The sequence below is a fragment of the Pelobates fuscus genome, chromosome 2 (genome assembly GCF_036172605.1).
Source record: "Pelobates fuscus isolate aPelFus1 chromosome 2, aPelFus1.pri, whole genome shotgun sequence".
Lineage (NCBI taxonomy): Eukaryota > Metazoa > Chordata > Amphibia > Anura > Pelobatidae > Pelobates > Pelobates fuscus.
The window spans coordinates 65,069,791-65,092,454 of record NC_086318.1 but is presented as its reverse complement, the minus strand read 5'-3'; the positions used below and the strand labels follow the sequence as shown (position 1 = coordinate 65,092,454).

The window sequence follows — 22,664 nt, the reverse complement described above, 5'->3', positions numbered from 1 at the left end:
ATGCTCTACCGACTGAGCTAGCCGGGCTGATTCCTACATGCATTATGCTCTGACTTCGGATGCAAAGGGTGGATGGAGAGAGCTTGCAAAGCTCTCTATCTTGGTTTAACTATTTAATATAATATATAAATTTACCTTCTTAAACAAGAGAGAAATCAGATCACTTTACCCTATAGAACTCACCCTGTAATGAAAAGTCCTCAAGTCTGCATTCCGAGAGAGCTTTGCGGAAGCAAAGGGTGGACAGAGGGAAAGAGGGAACTCGCAAAGCTCTCTATCTTAATGTATGATATAAAATTTACCTTCTTAAACAAGAGAAAAATCATATCACTTTACCCTATAAGATTCAAGCAATCCACCCTGTAATGAAACGTCTCCAGGTTGGCATTCCTAGACTCGTAAAACAATCAGAAACAGTGAAGGATATAATGGGCCATAGTAGCTCTTGTTCCACAGTGAGATCTAGTTTTGATTTTAATCCCTTAGTTTCTGTCCAGGTGATAAGATTTGAAAATCTCCCCTTTTTGGATCATAACGAGAAGTCTCCAAGTCTGCATTTCTAGAGTCGTAAAACAATTAGAAATGGTGAAGGAAATGATGGGCCAAAGTAGCTCTTGTCTGACAGTGGGGTTTAATTTAGATTGTATTCAGTTAGACTGTGTCCAGTAACATGTGATTAGCATTGAAAACCTACCCCTTTTGGATTGTTTCATTTCTCCTGGCCTGATGGTGAAAGAGATCATAGACCCTAGTTGCTTATGTTGGAAGGTGAGATTTAGCTCCACTGAACCATATAAAGTTGCCTTCTTAAACAATGGCTTCATTGCTCTTATGGAAATAATATGACTTAATTCCTTATATTCTAAGGTAGCAATTTGTTAACACATCTCGCCCAACGTGGGGCTCGAACCCACGACCCTGAGATTAAGAGTATAATTCACCCTGTAATGAAAAGTCTTCAAGTCTGCATTCCGAGAGAGCTTTGTGGAAGCAAAGGGTGGACAGAGGGAAAGAGGGAACTCGCAAAGCTCTCTATCTTAATGTATGATATAAAATTTACCTTCTTAAACAAGAGAAAAATCATATCACTTTACCCTATAAGATTCAAGCAATCCAACCTGTAATGAAACATCTCCAGGTTGGCATTCCTAGACTCGTAAAACAATCAGAAACAGTGAAGGATATAATGGGCCATAGTAGCTCTTGTTCCACAGTGAGATCTAGTTTTGATTTTAATCCCTTAGTTTCTGTCCAGGTGATAAGATTTGAAAATCTCCCCTTTTTGGATCATAACGAGAAGTCTCCAAGTCTGCATTTCTAGAGTCGTAAAACAATTAGAAATGGTGAAGGAAATGATGGGCCATAGTAGCTCTTGTCTGACAGTGGGGTTTAATTTAGATTGTATTCAGTTAGACTGTGTCCAGTAACATGTGATTAGCATTGAAAACCTACCCCTTTTGGATTGTTTCATTTCTCCTGGCCTGATGGTGAAAGAGATCATAGACCCTATTTGCTTATGTTGGAAGGTGAGATTTAGCTCCACTGAACCATATAAAGTTGCCTTCTTAAACAATGGCTTCATTGCTCTTATGGAAATAATATGACTTAATTCCTTATATTCTAAGGTAGCATTTTGTTAACATGTTCCCCTGCTAGGTTGTGTCCACTGGTTTATGGTTAGATTTGAAAATCTCCCTCTACTAAAATGTTTTGTAAGAATTCCTCAATCGTCTTACAACAATTAAATTGCTTGACACACTTTTCCAAAGAACTACACTCCTGTTTCTTCACCTTCTATGTTTTTCAAATATACAATCTGCTCTAATATATGGTGACTTTTATGATTCCCTAGGCCAAACGTAAGCACCTTCCTTCTTTTTTTATTTTTTTCAATAAAGGAGAAATAAAATTACATATCTCGCCCAACGTGGGGCTCGAACCCACGACCCTGAGATTAAGAGTCTCATGCTCTTCAAACTGAGCTAGCCGGGCTGATTCCTACATGCATTATGCTCTGACTTCAGATGCAAAGGGTGGATGGAGAGAGCTTGCAAAGCTCTCTATCTTGGTTTAACTATTTAATATAATATATAAATTTACCTTCTTAAACAAGAGAAAAATCAGATCACTTTACCCTATAGAACTCACCCTGTAATGAAAAGTCTTCAAGTCTGCATTCCGAGAGAGCTTTGCGGAAGCAAAGGGTGGACAGAGGGAAAGAGGGAACTCGCAAAGCTCTCTATCTTAATATATGATATAAAATTTACCTTCTTAAACAAGAGAAAAATCATATCACTTTACCCTATAAGATTCAAGCAATCCAACCTGTAATGAAACGTCTCCAGGTTGGCATTCCTAGACTCGTAAAACAATCAGAAACAGTGAAGGATATAATGGGCCATAGTAGCTCTTGTTCCACAGTGAGATCTAGTTTTGATTTTAATCCCTTAGTTTCTGTCCAGGTGATAAGATTTGAAAATCTCCCCTTTTTGGATCATAACGAGAAGTCTCCAAGTCTGCATTTCTAGAGTCGTAAAACAATTAGAAATGGTGAAGGAAATGATGGGCCATAGTATCTCTTGTCTGACAGTGGGGTTTAATTTAGATTGTATTCAGTTAGACTGTGTCCAGTAACATGTGATTAGCATTGAAAACCTACCCATTTTGGATTGTTTCATTTCTCCTGGCCTGATGGTGAAAGAGATCATAGACCCTAGTTGCTTATGTTGGAAGGTGAGATTTAGCTCCACTGAACCATATAAAGTTGCCTTCTTAAACAATGGCTTCATTGCTCTTATGGAAATAATATGACTTAATTCCTTATATTCTAAGGTAGCAATTTGTTAACACATCTCGCCCAACGTGGGGCTCGAACCCACGACCCTGAGATTAAGAGTATAATTCACTCTGTAATGAAAATTCTTCAAGTCTGCATTCCGAGAGAGCTTTGTGGAAGCAAAGGGTGGACAGAGGGAAAGAGGGAACTCGCAAAGCTCTCTATCTTAATGTATGATATAAAATTTACCTTCTTAAACAAGAGAAAAATCATATCACTTTACCCTATAAGATTCAAGCAATCCAACCTGTAATGAAACGTCTCCAGGTTGGCATTCCTAGACTCGTAAAACAATCAGAAACAGTGAAGGATATAATGGGCCATAGTAGCTCTTGTTCCACAGTGAGATCTAGTTTTGATTTTAATCCCTTAGTTTCTGTCCAGGTGATAAGATTTGAAAATCTCCCCTTTTTGGATCATAACGAGAAGTCTCCAAGTCTGCATTTCTAGAGTCGTAAAACAATTAGAAATGGTGAAGGAAATGATGGGCCATAGTAGCTCTTGTCTGACAGTGGGGTTTAATTTAGATTGTATTCAGTTAGACTGTTTCCAGTAACATGTGATTAGCATTGAAAACCTACCCCTTTTGGATTGTTTCATTTCTCCTGGCCTGATGGTGAAAGAGATCATAGACCCTAGTTGCTTATGTTGGAAGGTGAGATTTAGCTCCACTGAACCATATAAAGTTGCCTTCTTAAACAATGGCTTCATTGCTCTTATGGAAATAATATGACTTAATTCCTTATATTCTAAATGTTTTGTAAGAATTCCTCAATCGTCTTACAACAATTAAATTGCTTGACACACTTTTCCAAAGAACTACACTCCTGTTTCTTCACCTTCTATGTTTTTCAAATATACAATCTGCTCTAATATATGGTGACTTTTATGATTCCCTAGGCCAAACGTAAGCACCTTCCTTGGAGAGAGCTTGCAAAGCTCTCTATCTTGGTTTAACTATTTAATATAATATATAAATTTACCTTCTTAAACAAGAGAAAAATCAGATCACTTTACCCTATAGAACACACCCTGTAATGAAAAGTCTTCAAGTCTGCATTCCGAGAGAGCTTTGCGGAAGCAAAGGGTGGACAGAGGGAAAGAGGGAACTCGCAAAGCTCTCTATCTTAATGTATGATATAAAATTTACCTTCTTAAACAAGAGAAAAATCATATCACTTTACCCTATAAGATTCAAGCAATCCACCCTGTAATGAAACGTCTCCAGGTTGGCATTCCTAGACTCGTAAAACAATCAGAAACAGTGAAGGATATAATGGGCCATAGTAGCTCTTGTTCCACAGTGAGATCTAGTTTTTATTTTAATCCCTTAGTTTCTGTCCAGGTGATCAGATTTGAAAATCTCCCCTTTTTGGATCATAACGAGAAGTCTCCAAGTCTGCATTTCTAGAGTCGTAAAACAATTAGAAATGGTGAAGGAAATGATGGGCCATAGTAGCTCTTGTCTGACAGTGGGGTTTAATTTAGATTGTATTCAGTTAGACTGTGTCCAGTAACATGTGATTAGCATTGAAAACCTACCCCTTTTGGATTGTTTCATTTCTCCTGGCCTGATGGTGAAAGAGATCATAGACCCTAGTTGCTTATGTTGGAAGGTGAGATTTAGCTCCACTGAACCATATAAAGTTGCCTTCTTAAACAATGGCTTCATTGCTCTTATGGAAATAATATGACTTAATTCCTTATATTCTAAGGTAGCATTTTGTTAACATGTTCCCCTGCTAGGTTGTGTCCACTGGTTTATGGTTAGATTTGAAAATCTCCCTCTACTAAAATGTTTTGTAAGAATTCCTCAATCGTCTTACAACAATTAAATTGCTTGACACACTTTTCCAAAAAACTACACTCCTGTTTCTTCACCTTCTATGTTTTTCAAATATACAATCTGCTCTAATATATGGTGACTTTTATGATTCCCTAGGCCAAACATAAGCACCTTCCTTCTTTTTTTATTTTTTTCAATAAAGGAGACATAAAATTACATATCTCGCCCAACGTGTGGCTCGAACCCACGACCCTGAGATTAAGAGTCTCATGCTCTACCGACTGAGCTAGCCGGGCTGATTCCTACATGCATTATGCTCTGACTTCGGATGCAAAGGGTGGATGGAGAGAGCTTGCAAAGCTCTCTATCTTGGTTTAACTATTTAATATAATATATAAATTTACCTTCTTAAACAAGAGAGAAATCAGATCACTTTACCCTATAGAACTCACCCTGTAATGAAAAGTCCTCAAGTCTGCATTCCGAGAGAGCTTTGCGGAAGCAAAGGGTGTACAGAGGGAAAGAGGGAACTCGCAAAGCTCTCTATCTTAATGTATGATATAAAATTTACCTTCTTAAACAAGAGAAAAATCATATCACTTTACCCTATAAGATTCAAGCAATCCAACCTGTAATGAAACATCTCCAGGTTGGCATTCCTAGACTCGTAAAACAATCAGAAACAGTGAAGGATATAATGGGCCATAGTAGCTCTTGTTCCACAGTGAGATCTAGTTTTGATTTTAATCCCTTAGTTTCTGTCCAGGTGATAAGATTTGAAAATCTCCCCTTTTTGGATCATAACGAGAAGTCTCCAAGTCTGCATTTCTAGAGTCGTAAAACAATTAGAAATGGTGAAGGAAATGATGGGCCATAGTAGCTCTTGTCTGACAGTGGGGTTTAATTTAGATTGTATTCAGTTAGACTGTGTCCAGTAACATGTGATTAGCATTGAAAACCTACCCCTTTTGGATTGTTTCATTTCTCCTGGCCTGATGGTGAAAGAGATCATAGACCCTATTTGCTTATGTTGGAAGGTGAGATTTAGCTCCACTGAACCATATAAAGTTGCCTTCTTAAACAATGGCTTCATTGCTCTTATGGAAATAATATGACTTAATTCCTTATATTCTAAGGTAGCATTTTGTTAACATGTTCCCCTGCTAGGTTGTGTCCACTGGTTTATGGTTAGATTTGAAAATCTCCCTCTACTAAAATGTTTTGTAAGAATTCCTCAATCGTCTTACAACAATTAAATTGCTTGACACACTTTTCCAAAGAACTACACTCCTGTTTCTTCACCTTCTATGTTTTTCAAATATACAATCTGCTCTAATATATGGTGACTTTTATGATTCCCTAGGCCAAACGTAAGCACCTTCCTTCTTTTTTTATTTTTTTCAATAAAGGAGAAATAAAATTACATATCTCGCCCAACGTGGGGCTCGAACCCACGACCCTGAGATTAAGAGTCTCATGCTCTTCAAACTGAGCTAGCCGGGCTGATTCCTACATGCATTATGCTCTGACTTCAGATGCAAAGGGTGGATGGAGAGAGCTTGCAAAGCTCTCTATCTTGGTTTAACTATTTAATATAATATATAAATTTACCTTCTTAAACAAGAGAAAAATCAGATCACTTTACCCTATAGAACTCACCCTGTAATGAAAAGTCTTCAAGTCTGCATTCCGAGAGAGCTTTGCGGAAGCAAAGGGTGGACAGAGGGAAAGAGGGAACTCGCAAAGCTCTCTATCTTAATATATGATATAAAATTTACCTTCTTAAACAAGAGAAAAATCATATCACTTTACCCTATAAGATTCAAGCAATCCAACCTGTAATGAAACGTCTCCAGGTTGGCATTCCTAGACTCGTAAAACAATAAGAAACAGTGAAGGATATAATGGGCCATAGTAGCTCTTGTTCCACAGTGAGATCTAGTTTTGATTTTAATCCCTTAGTTTCTGTCCAGGTGATAAGATTTGAAAATCTCCCCTTTTTGGATCATAACGAGAAGTCTCCAAGTCTGCATTTCTAGAGTCGTAAAACAATTAGAAATGGTGAAGGAAATGATGGGCCATAGTATCTCTTGTCTGACAGTGGGGTTTAATTTAGATTGTATTCAGTTAGACTGTGTCCAGTAACATGTGATTAGCATTGAAAACCTACCCATTTTGGATTGTTTCATTTCTCCTGGCCTGATGGTGAAAGAGATCATAGACCCTAGTTGCTTATGTTGGAAGGTGAGATTTAGCTCCACTGAACCATATAAAGTTGCCTTCTTAAACAATGGCTTCATTGCTCTTATGGAAATAATATGACTTAATTCCTTATATTCTAAGGTAGCAATTTGTTAACACATCTCGCCCAACGTGGGGCTCGAACCCACGACCCTGAGATTAAGAGTCTCATGCTCTACCGACTGAGCTAGCCGGGCTGATTCCTACATGCATTATGCTCTGACTTCAGATGCAAAGGGTGGATGGAGAGAGCTTGCAAAGCTCTCTATCTTGGTTTAACTATTTAATATAATATATAAATTTACCTTCTTAAACAAGAGAAAAATCAGATCACTTTACCCTATAGAACACACCCTGTAATGAAAAGTCTTCAAGTCTGCATTCCGAGAGAGCTTTGCGGAAGCAAAGGGTGGACAGAGGGAAAGAGGGAACTCGCAAAGCTCTCTATCTTAATGTATGATATAAAATTTACCTTCTTAAACAAGAGAAAAATCATATCACTTTACCCTATAAGATTCAAGCAATCCACCCTGTAATGAAACGTCTCCAGGTTGGCATTCCTAGACTCGTAAAACAATCAGAAACAGTGAAGGATATAATGGGCCATAGTAGCTCTTGTTCCACAGTGAGATCTAGTTTTTATTTTAATCCCTTAGTTTCTGTCCAGGTGATCAGATTTGAAAATCTCCCCTTTTTGGATCATAACGAGAAGTCTCCAAGTCTGCATTTCTAGAGTCGTAAAACAATTAGAAATGGTGAAGGAAATGATGGGCCATAGTAGCTCTTGTCTGACAGTGGGGTTTAATTTAGATTGTATTCAGTTAGACTGTGTCCAGTAACATGTGATTAGCATTGAAAACCTACCCCTTTTGGATTGTTTCATTTCTCCTGGCCTGATGGTGAAAGAGATCATAGACCCTAGTTGCTTATGTTGGAAGGTGAGATTTAGCTCCACTGAACCATATAAAGTTGCCTTCTTAAACAATGGCTTCATTGCTCTTATGGAAATAATATGACTTAATTCCTTATATTCTAAGGTAGCATTTTGTTAACATGTTCCCCTGCTAGGTTGTGTCCACTGGTTTATGGTTAGATTTGAAAATCTCCCTCTACTAAAATGTTTTGTAAGAATTCCTCAATCGTCTTACAACAATTAAATTGCTTGACACACTTTTCCAAAGAACTACACTCCTGTTTCTTCACCTTCTATGTTTTTCAAATATACAATCTGCTCTAATATATGGTGACTTTTATGATTCCCTAGGCCAAACATAAGCACCTTGCTTCTTTTTTTATTTTTTTCAATAAAGGAGACATAAAATTACATATCTCGCCCAACGTGTGGCTCGAACCCACGACCCTGAGATTAAGAGTCTCATGCTCTACCGACTGAGCTAGCCGGGCTGATTCCTACATGCATTATGCTCTGACTTCGGATGCAAAGGGTGGATGGAGAGAGCTTGCAAAGCTCTCTATCTTGGTTTAACTATTTAATATAATATATAAATTTACCTTCTTAAACAAGAGAGAAATCAGATCACTTTACCCTATAGAACTCACCCTGTAATGAAAAGTCCTCAAGTCTGCATTCCGAGAGAGCTTTGCGGAAGCAAAGGGTGTACAGAGGGAAAGAGGGAACTCGCAAAGCTCTCTATCTTAATGTATGATATAAAATTTACCTTCTTAAACAAGAGAAAAATCATATCACTTTACCCTATAAGATTCAAGCAATCCACCCTGTAATGAAACGTCTCCAGGTTGGCATTCCTAGACTCGTAAAACAATCAGAAACAGTGAAGGATATAATGGGCCATAGTAGCTCTTGTTCCACAGTGAGATCTAGTTTTGATTTTAATCCCTTAGTTTCTGTCCAGGTGATAAGATTTGAAAATCTCCCCTTTTTGGATCATAACGAGAAGTCTCCAAGTCTGCATTTCTAGAGTCGTAAAACAATTAGAAATGGTGAAGGAAATGATGGGCCATAGTAGCTCTTGTCTGACAGTGGGGTTTAATTTAGATTGTATTCAGTTAGACTGTGTCCAGTAACATGTGATTAGCATTGAAAACCTACCCCTTTTGGATTGTTTCATTTCTCCTGGCCTGATGGTGAAAGAGATCATAGACCCTATTTGCTTATGTTGGAAGGTGAGATTTAGCTCCACTGAACCATATAAAGTTGCCTTCTTAAACAATGGCTTCATTGCTCTTATGGAAATAATATGACTTAATTCCTTATATTCTAAGGTAGCATTTTGTTAACATGTTCCCCTGCTAGGTTGTGTCCACTGGTTTATGGTTAGATTTGAAAATCTCCCTCTACTAAAATGTTTTGTAAGAATTCCTCAATCGTCTTACAACAATTAAATTGCTTGACACACTTTTCCAAAGAACTACACTCCTGTTTCTTCACCTTCTATGTTTTTCAAATATACAATCTGCTCTAATATATGGTGACTTTTATGATTCCCTAGGCCAAACGTAAGCACCTTCCTTCTTTTTTTATTTTTTTCAATAAAGGAGAAATAAAATTACATATCTCGCCCAACGTGGGGCTCGAACCCACGACCCTGAGATTAAGAGTCTCATGCTCTTCAAACTGAGCTAGCCGGGCTGATTCCTACATGCATTATGCTCTGACTTCGGATGCAAAGGGTGGATGGAGAGAGCTTGCAAAGCTCTCTATCTTGGTTTAACTATTTAATATAATATATAAATTTACCTTCTTAAACAAGAGAAAAATCAGATCACTTTACCCTATAGAACTCACCCTGTAATGAAAAGTCTTCAAGTCTGCATTCCGAGAGAGCTTTGCGGAAGCAAAGGGTGGACAGAGGGAAAGAGGGAACTCGCAAAGCTCTCTATCTTAATGTATGATATAAAATTTACCTTCTTAAACAAGAGAAAAATCATATCACTTTACCCTATAAGATTCAAGCAATCCACCCTGTAATGAAACGTCTCCAGGTTGGCATTCCTAGACTCGTAAAACAATCAGAAACAGTGAAGGATATAATGGGCCATAGTAGCTCTTGTTCCACAGTGAGATCTAGTTTTGATTTTAATCCCTTAGTTTCTGTCCAGGTGATAAGATTTGAAAATCTCCCCTTTTTGGATCATAACGAGAAGTCTCCAAGTCTGCATTTCTAGAGTCGTAAAACAATTAGAAATGGTGAAGGAAATGATGGGCCATAGTAGCTCTTGTCTGACAGTGGGGTTTAATTTAGATTGTATTCAGTTAGACTGTGTCCAGTAACATGTGATTAGCATTGAAAACCTACCCCTTTTGGATTGTTTCATTTCTCCTGGCCTGATGGTGAAAGAGATCATAGACCCTAGTTGCTTATGTTGGAAGGTGAGATTTAGCTCCACTGAACCATATAAAGTTGCCTTCTTAAACAATGGCTTCATTGCTCTTATGGAAATAATATGACTTAATTCCTTATATTCTAAGGTAGCATTTTGTTAACATGTTCCCCTGCTAGGTTGTGTCCACTGGTTTATGGTTAGATTTGAAAATCTCCCTCTACTAAAATGTTTTGTAAGAATTCCTCAATCGTCTTACAACAATTAAATTGCTTGACACACTTTTCCAAAGAACTACACTCCTGTTTCTTCACCTTCTATGTTTTTCAAATATACAATCTGCTCTAATATATGGTGACTTTTATGATTCCCTAGGCCAAACGTAAGCACCTTCCTTCTTTTTTTATTTTTTTCAATAAAGGAGAAATAAAATTACATATCTCGCCCAACGTGGGGCTCGAACCCACGACCCTGAGATTAAAAGTCACATGCTCTTCGAACTGAGCTAGCCGGGCTGATTCCTACATGCATTATGCTCTGACTTCGGATGCAAAGGGTGGATGGAGAGAGCTTGCAAAGCTCTCTATCTTGGTTTAACTATTTAATATAATATATAAATTTACCTTCTTAAACAAGAGAAAAATCAGATCACTTTACCCTATAGAACTCACCCTGTAATGAAAAGTCTTCAAGTCTGCATTCCGAGAGAGCTTTGCTGAAGCAAAGGGTGGACAGAGGGAAAGAGGGAACTCGCAAAGCTCTCTATCTTAATGTATGATATAAAATTTACCTTCTTAAACAAGAGAAAAATCATATCACTTTACCCTATAAGATTCAAGCAATCCACCCTGTAATGAAACGTCTCCAGGTTGGCATTCCTAGACTCGTAAAACAATCAGAAACAGTGAAGGATATAATGGGCCATAGTAGCTCTTGTTCCACAGTGAGATCTAGTTTTGATTTTAATCCCTTAGTTTCTGTCCAGGTGATAAGATTTGAAAATCTCCCCTTTTTGGATCATAACGAGAAGTCTCCAAGTCTGCATTTCTAGAGTCGTAAAACAATTAGAAATGGTGAAGGAAATGATGGGCCATAGTAGCTCTTGTCTGACAGTGGGGTTTAATTTAGATTGTATTCAGTTAGACTGTGTCCAGTAACATGTGATTAGCATTGAAAACCTACCCCTTTTGGATTGTTTCATTTCTCCTGGCCTGATGGTGAAAGAGATCATAGACCCTAGTTGCTTATGTTGGAAGGTGAGATTTAGCTCCACTGAACCATATAAAGTTGCATTCTTAAACAATGGCTTCATTGCTCTTATGGAAATAATATGACTTAATTCCTTATATTCTAAGGTAGCATTTTGTTAACATGTTCCCCTGCTAGGTTGTGTCCACTGGTTTATGGTTAGATTTGAAAATCTCCCTCTACTAAAATGTTTTGTAAGAATTCCTCAATCGTCTTACAACAATTAAATTGCTTGACACACTTTTCCAAAGAACTACACTCCTGTTTCTTCACCTTCTATGTTTTTCAAATATACAATCTGCTCTAATATATGGTGACTTTTATGATTCCCTAGGCCAAACGTAAGCACCTTCCTTCTTTTTTTATTTTTTTCAATAAAGGAGAAATAAAATTACATATCTCGCCCAACGTGGGGCTCGAACCCACGACCCTGAGATTAAGAGTCTCATGCTCTACCGACTGAGCTAGCCGGGCTGATTCCTACATGCATTATGCTCTGACTTCGGATGCAAAGGGTGGATGGAGAGAGCTTGCAAAGCTCTCTATCTTGGTTTAACTATTTAATATAATATATAAATTTACCTTCTTAAACAAGAGAAAAATCAGATCACTTTACCCTATAGAACTCACCCTGTAATGAAAAGTCTTCAAGTCTGCATTCCGAGAGAGCTTTGCGGAAGCAAAGGGTGGACAGAGGGAAAGAGGGAACTCGCAAAGCTCTCTATCTTAATGTATGATATAAAATTTACCTTCTTAAACAAGAGAAAAATCATATCACTTTACCCTATAAGATTCAAGCAATCCACCCTGTAATGAAACGTCTCCAGGTTGGCATTCCTAGACTCGTAAAACAATCAGAAACAGTGAAGGATATAATGGGCCATAGTAGCTCTTGTTCCACAGTGAGATCTAGTTTTGATTTTAATCCCTTAGTTTCTGTCCAGGTGATAAGATTTGAAAATCTCCCCTTTTTGGATCATAACGAGAAGTCTCCAAGTCTGCATTTCTAGAGTCGTAAAACAATTAGAAATGGTGAAGGAAATGATGGGCCATAGTAGCTCTTGTCTGACAGTGGGGTTTAATTTAGATTGTATTCAGTTAGACTGTGTCCAGTAACATGTGATTAGCATTGAAAACCTACCCCTTTTGGATTGTTTCATTTCTCCTGGCCTGATGGTGAAAGAGATCATAGACCCTAGTTGCTTATGTTGGAAGGTGAGATTTAGCTCCACTGAACCATATAAAGTTGCCTTCTTAAACAATGGCTTCATTGCTCTTATGGAAATAATATGACTTAATTCCTTATATTCTAAGGTAGCAATTTGTTAACACATCTCGCCCAACGTGGGGCTCGAACCCACGACCCTGAGATTAAGAGTATTATTCACCCTGTAATGAAAAGTCTTCAAGTCTGCATTCCGAGAGAGCTTTGCGGAAGCAAAGGGTGGACAGAGGGAAAGAGGGAACTCGCAAAGCTCTCTATCTTAATGTATGATATAAAATTTACCTTCTTAAACAAGAGAAAAATCATATCACTTTACCCTATAAGATTCAAGCAATCCACCCTGTAATGAAACGTCTCCAGGTTGGCATTCCTAGACTCGTAAAACAATCAGAAACAGTGAAGGATATAATGGGCCATAGTAGCTCTTGTTCCACAGTGAGATCTAGTTTTGATTTTAATCCCTTAGTTTCTGTCCAGGTGATAAGATTTGAAAATCTCCCCTTTTTGGATCATAACGAGAAGTCTCCAAGTCTGCATTTCTAGAGTCGTAAAACAATTAGAAATGGTGAAGGAAATGATGGGCCATAGTAGCTCTTGTCTGACAGTGGGGTTTAATTTAGATTGTATTCAGTTAGACTGTGTCCAGTAACATGTGATTAGCATTGAAAACCTACCCCTTTTGGATTGTTTCATTTCTCCTGGCCTGATGGTGAAAGAGATCATAGACCCTAGTTGCTTATGTTGGAAGGTGAGATTTAGCTCCACTGAACCATATAAAGTTGCCTTCTTAAACAATGGCTTCATTGCTCTTATGGAAATAATATGACTTAATTCCTTATATTCTAAGGTAGCAATTTGTTAACACATCTCGCCCAACGTGGGGCTCGAACCCACGACCCTGAGATTAAGAGTATAATTCACCCTGTAATGAAAAGTCTTCACGTCTGCATTCCGAGAGAGCTTTGCGGAAGCAAAGGGTGGACAGAGGGAAAGAGGGAACTCGCAAAGCTCTCTATCTTAATGTATGATATAAAATTTACCTTCTTAAACAAGAGAAAAATCATATCACTTTACCCTATAAGATTCAAGCAATCCAACCTGTAATGAAACGTCTCCAGGTTGGCATTCCTAGACTCGTAAAACAATCAGAAACAGTGAAGGATATAATGGGCCATAGTAGCTCTTGTTCCACAGTGAGATCTAGTTTTGATTTTAATCCCTTAGTTTCTGTCCAGGTGATAAGATTTGAAAAACTCCCCTTTTTGGATCATAACGAGAAGTCTCCAAGTGTGCATTTCTAGAGTCGTAAAACAATTAGAAATGGTGAAGGAAATGATGGGCCATAGTAGCTCTTGTCTGACAGTGGGGTTTAATTTAGATTGTATTCAGTTAGACTGTGTCCAGTAACATGTGATTAGCATTGAAAACCTACCCCTTTTGGATTGTTTCATTTCTCCTGGCCTGATGGTGAAAGAGATCATAGACCCTAGTTGCTTATGTTGGAAGGTGAGATTTAGCTCCACTGAAACATATAAAGTTGCATTCTTAAACAATGGCTTCATTGCTCTTATGGAAATAATATGACTTAATTCCTTATATTCTAAGGTAGCATTTTGTTAACATGTTCCCCTGCTAGGTTGTGTCCACTGGTTTATGGTTAGATTTGAAAATCTCCCTCTACTAAAATGTTTTGTAAGAATTCCTCAATCGTCTTACAACAATTAAATTGCTTGACACACTTTTCCAAAGAACTACATTCCTGTTTCTTCACCTTCTATGTTTTTCAAATATACAATCTGCTCTAATATATGGTGACTTTTATGATTCCCTAGGCCAAACGTAAGCACCTTCCTTCTTTTTTTATTTTTTTCAATAAAGGAGACATAAAATTACATATCTCGCCCAACGTGGGGCTCGAACCCACGACCCTGAGATTAAGAGTCTCATGCTCTACCGACTGAGCTAGCTGGGCTGATTCCTACAAGCATTATGCTCTGACTTGGGATGCAAAGGGTGGATGGAGAGAGCTTGCAAAGCTCTCTATCTTGGTTTAACTATTTAATATAATATATAAATTTACCTTCTTAAACAAGAGAAAAATCAGATCACTTTACCCTATAGAACTCACCCTGTAATGAAAAGTCTTCAAGTCTGCATTCCGAGAGAGCTTTGCGGAAGCAAAGGGTGGACAGAGGGAAAGAGGGAACTCGCAAAGCTCTCTATCTTAATGTATGATATAAAATTTACCTTCTTAAACAAGAGAAAAATCATATCACTTTACCCTATAAGATTCAAGCAATCCACCCTGTAATGAAACGTCTCCAGGTTGGCATTCCTAGACTCGTAAAACAATCAGAAACAGTGAAGGATATAATGGGCCATAGTAGCTCTTGTTCCACAGTGAGATCTAGTTTTGATTTTAATCCCTTAGTTTCTGTCCAGGTGATAAGATTTGAAAATCTCCCCTTTTTGGATCATAACGAGAAGTCTCCAAGTCTGCATTTCTAGAGTCGTAAAACAATTAGAAATGGTGAAGGAAATGATGGGCCATAGTAGCTCTTGTCTGACAGTGGGGTTTAATTTAGATTGTATTCAGTTAGACTGTGTCCAGTAACATGTGATTAGCATTGAAAACCTACCCCTTTTGGATTGTTTCATTTCTCCTGGCCTGATGGTGAAAGAGATCATAGACCCTAGTTGCTTATGTTGGAAGGTGAGATTTAGCTCCACTGAACCATATAAAGTTGCCTTCTTAAACAATGGCTTCATTGCTCTTATGGAAATAATATGACTTAATTCCTTATATTCTAAGGTAGCATTTTGTTAACATGTTCCCCTGCTAGGTTGTGTCCACTGGTTTATGGTTAGATTTGAAAATCTCCCTCTACTAAAATGTTTTGTAAGAATTCCTCAATCGTCTTACAACAATTAAATTGCTTGACACACTTTTCCAAAGAACTACACTCCTGTTTCTTCACCTTCTATGTTTTTCAAATATACAATCTGCTCTAATATATGGTGACTTTTATGATTCCCTAGGCCAAACGTAAGCACCTTCCTTCTTTTTTTATTTTTTTCAATAAAGGAGACATAAAATTACATATCTCGCCCAACGTGGGGCTCGAACCCACGACCCTGAGATTAAAAGTCACATGCTCTTCGAACTGAGCTAGCCGGGCTGATTCCTACATGCATTATGCTCTGACTTCGGATGCAAAGGGTGGATGGAGAGAGCTTGCAAAGCTCTCTATCTTGGTTTAACTATTTAATATAATATATAAATTTACCTTCTTAAACAAGAGAAAAATCAGATCACTTTACCCTATAGAACTCACCCTGTAATGAAAAGTCTTCAAGTCTGCATTCCGAGAGAGCTTTGCTGAAGCAAAGGGTGGACAGAGGGAAAGAGGGAACTCGCAAAGCTCTCTATCTTAATGTATGATATAAAATTTACCTTCTTAAACAAGAGAAAAATCATATCACTTTACCCTATAAGATTCAAGCAATCCACCCTGTAATGAAACGTCTCCAGGTTGGCATTCCTAGACTCGTAAAACAATCAGAAACAGTGAAGGATATAATGGGCCATAGTAGCTCTTGTTCCACAGTGAGATCTAGTTTTGATTTTAATCCCTTAGTTTCTGTCCAGGTGATAAGATTTGAAAATCTCCCCTTTTTGGATCATAACGAGAAGTCTCCAAGTCTGCATTTCTAGAGTCGTAAAACAATTAGAAATGGTGAAGGAAATGATGGGCCATAGTAGCTCTTGTCTGACAGTGGGGTTTAATTTAGATTGTATTCAGTTAGACTGTGTCCAGTAACATGTGATTAGCATTGAAAACCTACCCCTTTTGGATTGTTTCATTTCTCCTGGCCTGATGGTGAAAGAGATCATAGACCCTAGTTGCTTATGTTGGAAGGTGAGATTTAGCTCCACTGAACCATATAAAGTTGCATTCTTAAACAATGGCTTCATTGCTCTTATGGAAATAATATGACTTAATTCCTTATATTCTAAGGTAGCATTTTGTTAACATGTTCCCCTGCTAGGTTGTGTCCACTGGTTTATGGTTAGATTTGAAAATCTCCCTCTACTAAAATGTTTTGTAAGAATTCCTCAATCGTCTTACAACAATTAAATTGCTTGACACACTTTTCCAAAGAACTACACTCCTGTTTCTTCACCTTCTATGTTTTTCAAATATACAATCTGCTCTAATATATGGTGACTTTTATGATTCCCTAGGCCAAACGTAAGCACCTTCCTTCTTTTTTTATTTTTTTCAATAAAGGAGAAATAAAATTACATATCTCGCCCAACGTGGGGCTCGAACCCACGACCCTGAGATTAAGAGTCTCATGCTCTACCGACTGAGCTAGCCGGGCTGATTCCTACATGCATTATGCTCTGACTTCGGATGCAAAGGGTGGATGGAGAGAGCTTGCAAAGCTCTCTATCTTGGTTTAACTATTTAATATAATATATAAATTTACCTTCTTAAACAAGAGAAAAATCAGATCACTTTACCCTATAGAACTCACCCTGTAATGAAAAGTCTTCAAGTCTGCATTCCGAGAGAGCTTTGCGGAAGCAAAGGGTGGACAGAGGGAAAGAGGGAACTCGCAAAGCTCTCTATCTTAATGTATGATATAAAATTTACCTTCTTAAACAAGAGAAAAATCATATCACTTTACCCTATAAGATTCAAGCAATCCACCCTGTAATGAAACGTCTCCAGGTTGGCATTCCTAGACTCGTAAAACAATCAGAAACAGTGAAGGATATAATGGGCCATAGTAGCTCTTGTTCCACAGTGAGATCTAGTTTTGATTTTAATCCCTTAGTTTCTGTCCAGGTGATAAGATTTGAAAATCTCCCCTTTTTGGATCATAACGAGAAGTCTCCAAGTCTGCATTTCTAGAGTCGTAAAACAATTAGAAATGGTGAAGGAAATGATGGGCCATAGTAGCTCTTGTCTGACAGTGGGGTTTAATTTAGATTGTATTCAGTTAGACTGTGTCCAGTAACATGTGATTAGCATTGAAAACCTACCCCTTTTGGATTGTTTCATTTCTCCTGGCCTGATGGTGAAAGAGATCATAGACCCTAGTTGCTTATGTTGGAAGGTGAGATTTAGCTCCACTGAACCATATAAAGTTGCCTTCTTAAACAATGGCTTCATTGCTCTTATGGAAATAATATGACTTAATTCCTTATATTCTAAGGTAGCAATTTGTTAACACATCTCGCCCAACGTGGGGCTCGAACCCACGACCCTGAGATTAAGAGTATTATTCACCCTGTAATGAAAAGTCTTCAAGTCTGCATTCCGAGAGAGCTTTGCGGAAGCAAAGGGTGGACAGAGGGAAAGAGGGAACTCGCAAAGCTCTCTATCTTAATGTATGATATAAAATTTACCTTCTTAAACAAGAGAAAAATCATATCACTTTACCCTATAAGATTCAAGCAATCCACCCTGTAATGAAACGTCTCCAGGTTGGCATTCCTAGACTCGTAAAACAATCAGAAACAGTGAAGGATATAATGGGCCATAGTAGCTCTTGTTCCACAGTGAGATCTAGTTTTGATTTTAATCCCTTAGTTTCTGTCCAGGTGATAAGATTTGAAAATCTCCCCTTTTTGGATCATAACGAGAAGTCTCCAAGTCTGCATTTCTAGAGTCGTAAAACAATTAGAAATGGTGAAGGAAATGATGGGCCATAGTAGCTCTTGTCTGACAATGGGGTTTAATTTAGATTGTATTCAGTTAGACTGTGTCCAGTAACATGTGATTAGCATTGAAAACCTACCCCTTTTGGATTGTTTCATTTCTCCTGGCCTGATGGTGAAAGAGATCATAGACCCTAGTTGCTTATGTTGGAAGGTGAGATTTAGCTCCACTGAACCATATAAAGTTGCCTTCTTAAACAATGGCTTCATTGCTCTTATGGAAATAATATGACTTAATTCCTTATATTCTAAGGTAGCAATTTGTTAACACATCTCGCCCAACGTGGGGCTCGAACCCACGACCCTGAGATTAAGAGTATTATTCACCCTGTAATGAAAAGTCTTCAAGTCTGCATTCCGAGAGAGCTTTGCGGAAGCAAAGGGTGGACAGAGGGAAAGAGGGAACTCGCAAAGCTCTCTATCTTAATGTATGATATAAAATTTACCTTCTTAAACAAGAGAAAAATCATATCACTTTACCCTATAAGATTCAAGCAATCCACCCTGTAATGAAACGTCTCCAGGTTGGCATTCCTAGACTCGTAAAACAATCAGAAACAGTGAAGGATATAATGGGCCATAGTAGCTCTTGTTCCACAGTGAGATCTAGTTTTGATTTTAATCCCTTAGTTTCTGTCCAGGTGATAAGATTTGAAAATCTCCCCTTTTTGGATCATAACGAGAAGTCTCCAAGTCTGCATTTCTAGAGTCGTAAAACAATTAGAAATGGTGAAGGAAATGATGGGCCATAGTAGCTCTTGTCTGACAGTGGGGTTTAATTTAGATTGTATTCAGTTAGACTGTGTCCAGTAACATGTGATTAGCATTGAAAACCTACCCCTTTTGGATTGTTTCATTTCTCCTGGCCTGATGGTGAAAGAGATCATAGACCCTAGTTGCTTATGTTGGAAGGTGAGATTTAGCTCCACTGAACCATATAAAGTTGCCTTCTTAAACAATGGCTTCATTGCTCTTATGGAAATAATATGACTTAATTCCTTATATTCTAAGGTAGCAATTTGTTAACACATCTCGCCCAACGTGGGGCTCGAACCCACGACCCTGAGATTAAGAGTATAATTCACCCTGTAATGAAAAGTCTTCACGTCTGCATTCCGAGAGAGCTTTGCGGAAGCAAAGGGTGGACAGAGGGAAAGAGGGAACTCGCAAAGCTCTCTATCTTAATGTATGATATAAAATTTACCTTCTTAAACAAGAGAAAAATCATATCACTTTACCCTATAAGATTCAAGCAATCCAACCTGTAATGAAACGTCTCCAGGTTGGCATTCCTAGACTCGTAAAACAATCAGAAACAGTGAAGGATATAATGGGCCATAGTAGCTCTTGTTCCACAGTGAGATCTAGTTTTGATTTTAATCCCTTAGTTTCTGTCCAGGTGATAAGATTTGAAAAACTCCCCTTTTTGGATCATAACGAGAAGTCTCCAAGTGTGCATTTCTAGAGTCGTAAAACAATTAGAAATGGTGAAGGAAATGATGGGCCATAGTAGCTCTTGTCTGACAGTGGGGTTTAATTTAGATTGTATTCAGTTAGACTGTGTCCAGTAACATGTGATTAGCATTGAAAACCTACCCCTTTTGGATTGTTTCATTTCTCCTGGCCTGATGGTGAAAGAGATCATAGACCCTAGTTGCTTATGTTGGAAGGTGAGATTTAGCTCCACTGAAACATATAAAGTTGCATTCTTAAACAATGGCTTCATTGCTCTTATGGAAATAATATGACTTAATTCCTTATATTCTAAGGTAGCATTTTGTTAACATGTTCCCCTGCTAGGTTGTGTCCACTGGTTTATGGTTAGATTTGAAAATCTCCCTCTACTAAAATGTTTTGTAAGAATTCCTCAATCGTCTTACAACAATTAAATTGCTTGACACACTTTTCCAAAGAACTACATTCCTGTTTCTTCACCTTCTATGTTTTTCAAATATACAATCTGCTCTAATATATGGTGACTTTTATGATTCCCTAGGCCAAACGTAAGCACCTTCCTTCTTTTTTTATTTTTTTCAATAAAGGAGACATAAAATTACATATCTCGCCCAACGTGGGGCTCGAACCCACGACCCTGAGATTAAGAGTCTCATGCTCTACCGACTGAGCTAGCTGGGCTGATTCCTACAAGCATTATGCTCTGACTTGGGATGCAAAGGGTGGATGGAGAGAGCTTGCAAAGCTCTCTATCTTGGTTTAACTATTTAATATAATATATAAATTTACCTTCTTAAACAAGAGAAAAATCAGATCACTTTACCCTATAGAACTCACCCTGTAATGAAAAGTCTTCAAGTCTGCATTCCGAGAGAGCTTTGCGGAAGCAAAGGGTGGACAGAGGGAAAGAGGGAACTCGCAAAGCTCTCTATCTTAATGTATGATATAAAATTTACCTTCTTAAACAAGAGAAAAATCATATCACTTTACCCTATAAGATTCAAGCAATCCACCCTGTAATGAAACGTCTCCAGGTTGGCATTCCTAGACTCGTAAAACAATCAGAAACAGTGAAGGATATAATGGGCCATAGTAGCTCTTGTTCCACAGTGAGATCTAGTTTTGATTTTAATCCCTTAGTTTCTGTCCAGGTGATAAGATTTGAAAATCTCCCCTTTTTGGATCATAACGAGAAGTCTCCAAGTCTGCATTTCTAGAGTCGTAAAACAATTAGAAATGGTGAAGGAAATGATGGGCCATAGTAGCTCTTGTCTGACAGTGGGGTTTAATTTAGATTGTATTCAGTTAGACTGTGTCCAGTAACATGTGATTAGCATTGAAAACCTACCCCTTTTGGATTGTTTCATTTCTCCTGGCCTGATGGTGAAAGAGATCATAGACCCTAGTTGCTTATGTTGGAAGGTGAGATTTAGCTCCACTGAACCATATAAAGTTGCCTTCTTAAACAATGGCTTCATTGCTCTTATGGAAATAATATGACTTAATTCCTTATATTCTAAGGTAGCATTTTGTTAACATGTTCCCCTGCTAGGTTGTGTCCACTGGTTTATGGTTAGATTTGAAAATCTCCCTCTACTAAAATGTTTTGTAAGAATTCCTCAATCGTCTTACAACAATTAAATTGCTTGACACACTTTTCCAAAGAACTACACTCCTGTTTCTTCACCTTCTATGTTTTTCAAATATACAATCTGCTCTAATATATGGTGACTTTTATGATTCCCTAGGCCAAACGTAAGCACCTTCCTTCTTTTTTTATTTTTTTCAATAAAGGAGACATAAAATTACATATCTCGCCCAACGTGGGGCTCGAACCCACGACCCTGAGATTAAGAGTCTCATGCTCTACCGACTGAGCTAGCCGGGCTGATTCCTACATGCATTATGCTCTGACTTCGGATGCAAAGGGTGGATGGAGAGAGTTTGCAAAGCTCTCTATCTTGGTTTAACTATTTAATATAATATATAAATTTACCTTCTTAAACAAGAGAAAAATCAGATCACTTTACCCTATAGAACTCACCCTGTAATGAAAAGTCTTCAAGTCTGCATTCCGAGAGAGCTTTGCGGAAGCAAAGGGTGGACAGAGGGAAAGAGGGAACTCGCAAAGCTCTCTATCTTAATGTATGATATAAAATTTACCTTCTTAAACAAGAGAAAAATCATATCACTTTACCCTATAAGATTCAAGCAATCCACCCTGTAATGAAACGTCTCCAGGTTGGCATTCCTAGACTCGTAAAACAATCAGAAACAGTGAAGGATATAATGGGCCATAGTAGCTCTTGTTCCACAGTGAGATCTAGTTTTGATTTTAATCCCTTAGTTTCTGTCCAGGTGATAAGATTTGAAAATCTCCCCTTTTTGGATCATAACGAGAAGTCTCCAAGTCTGCATTTCTAGAGTCGAAAAACAATTAGAAATGGTGAAGGAAATGATGGGCCATAGTAGCTCTTGTCTGACAGTGGGGTTTAATTTAGATTGTATTCAGTTAGACTGTGTCCAGTAACATGTGATTAGCATTGAAAACCTACCCCTTTTGGATTGTTTCATTTCTCCTGGCCTGATGGTGAAAGGTGAGATTTATATAAATTTACCTTCTTAAACAAGAGAAAAATCAGATCACTTTACCCTATAGAACTCACCCTGTAATGAAAAGTCTTCAAGTCTGCATTCCGAGAGAGCTTTGCGGAAGCAAAGGGTGGACAGAGGGAAAGAGGGAACTCGCAAAGCTCTCTATCTTAATGTATGATATAAAATGTACCTTCTTAAACAAGAGAAAAATCATATCACTTTACCCTATAAGATTCAAGCAATC

At 38.0% G+C, this 22,664-nt stretch overlaps 6 non-coding genes across 6 annotated transcripts; all 6 read right to left on the bottom strand.

Moving 5' to 3' along the window:
- Positions 1–6,987: 6,987 nt before the first annotated feature.
- Positions 6,988–7,060, bottom strand: TRNAK-CUU (transfer RNA lysine (anticodon CUU)). The gene has a single exon. It is a non-coding gene; the product is annotated as a tRNA-Lys (tRNA).
- A 4,755-nt stretch (positions 7,061–11,815) lies between these two features.
- TRNAK-CUU (transfer RNA lysine (anticodon CUU)) lies at positions 11,816–11,888 on the bottom strand. Its single transcript has one exon. It is a non-coding gene; the product is annotated as a tRNA-Lys (tRNA).
- A 2,650-nt stretch (positions 11,889–14,538) lies between these two features.
- TRNAK-CUU (transfer RNA lysine (anticodon CUU)) lies at positions 14,539–14,611 on the bottom strand. The gene has a single exon. It is a non-coding gene; the product is annotated as a tRNA-Lys (tRNA).
- A 2,341-nt stretch (positions 14,612–16,952) lies between these two features.
- TRNAK-CUU (transfer RNA lysine (anticodon CUU)) lies at positions 16,953–17,025 on the bottom strand. Its single transcript has one exon. It is a non-coding gene; the product is annotated as a tRNA-Lys (tRNA).
- A 3,408-nt stretch (positions 17,026–20,433) lies between these two features.
- TRNAK-CUU (transfer RNA lysine (anticodon CUU)) lies at positions 20,434–20,506 on the bottom strand. Its single transcript has one exon. It is a non-coding gene; the product is annotated as a tRNA-Lys (tRNA).
- Positions 20,507–21,640: 1,134 nt separating this feature from the next.
- Positions 21,641–21,713, bottom strand: TRNAK-CUU (transfer RNA lysine (anticodon CUU)). The gene has a single exon. It is a non-coding gene; the product is annotated as a tRNA-Lys (tRNA).
- Positions 21,714–22,664: the final 951 nt, after the last annotated feature.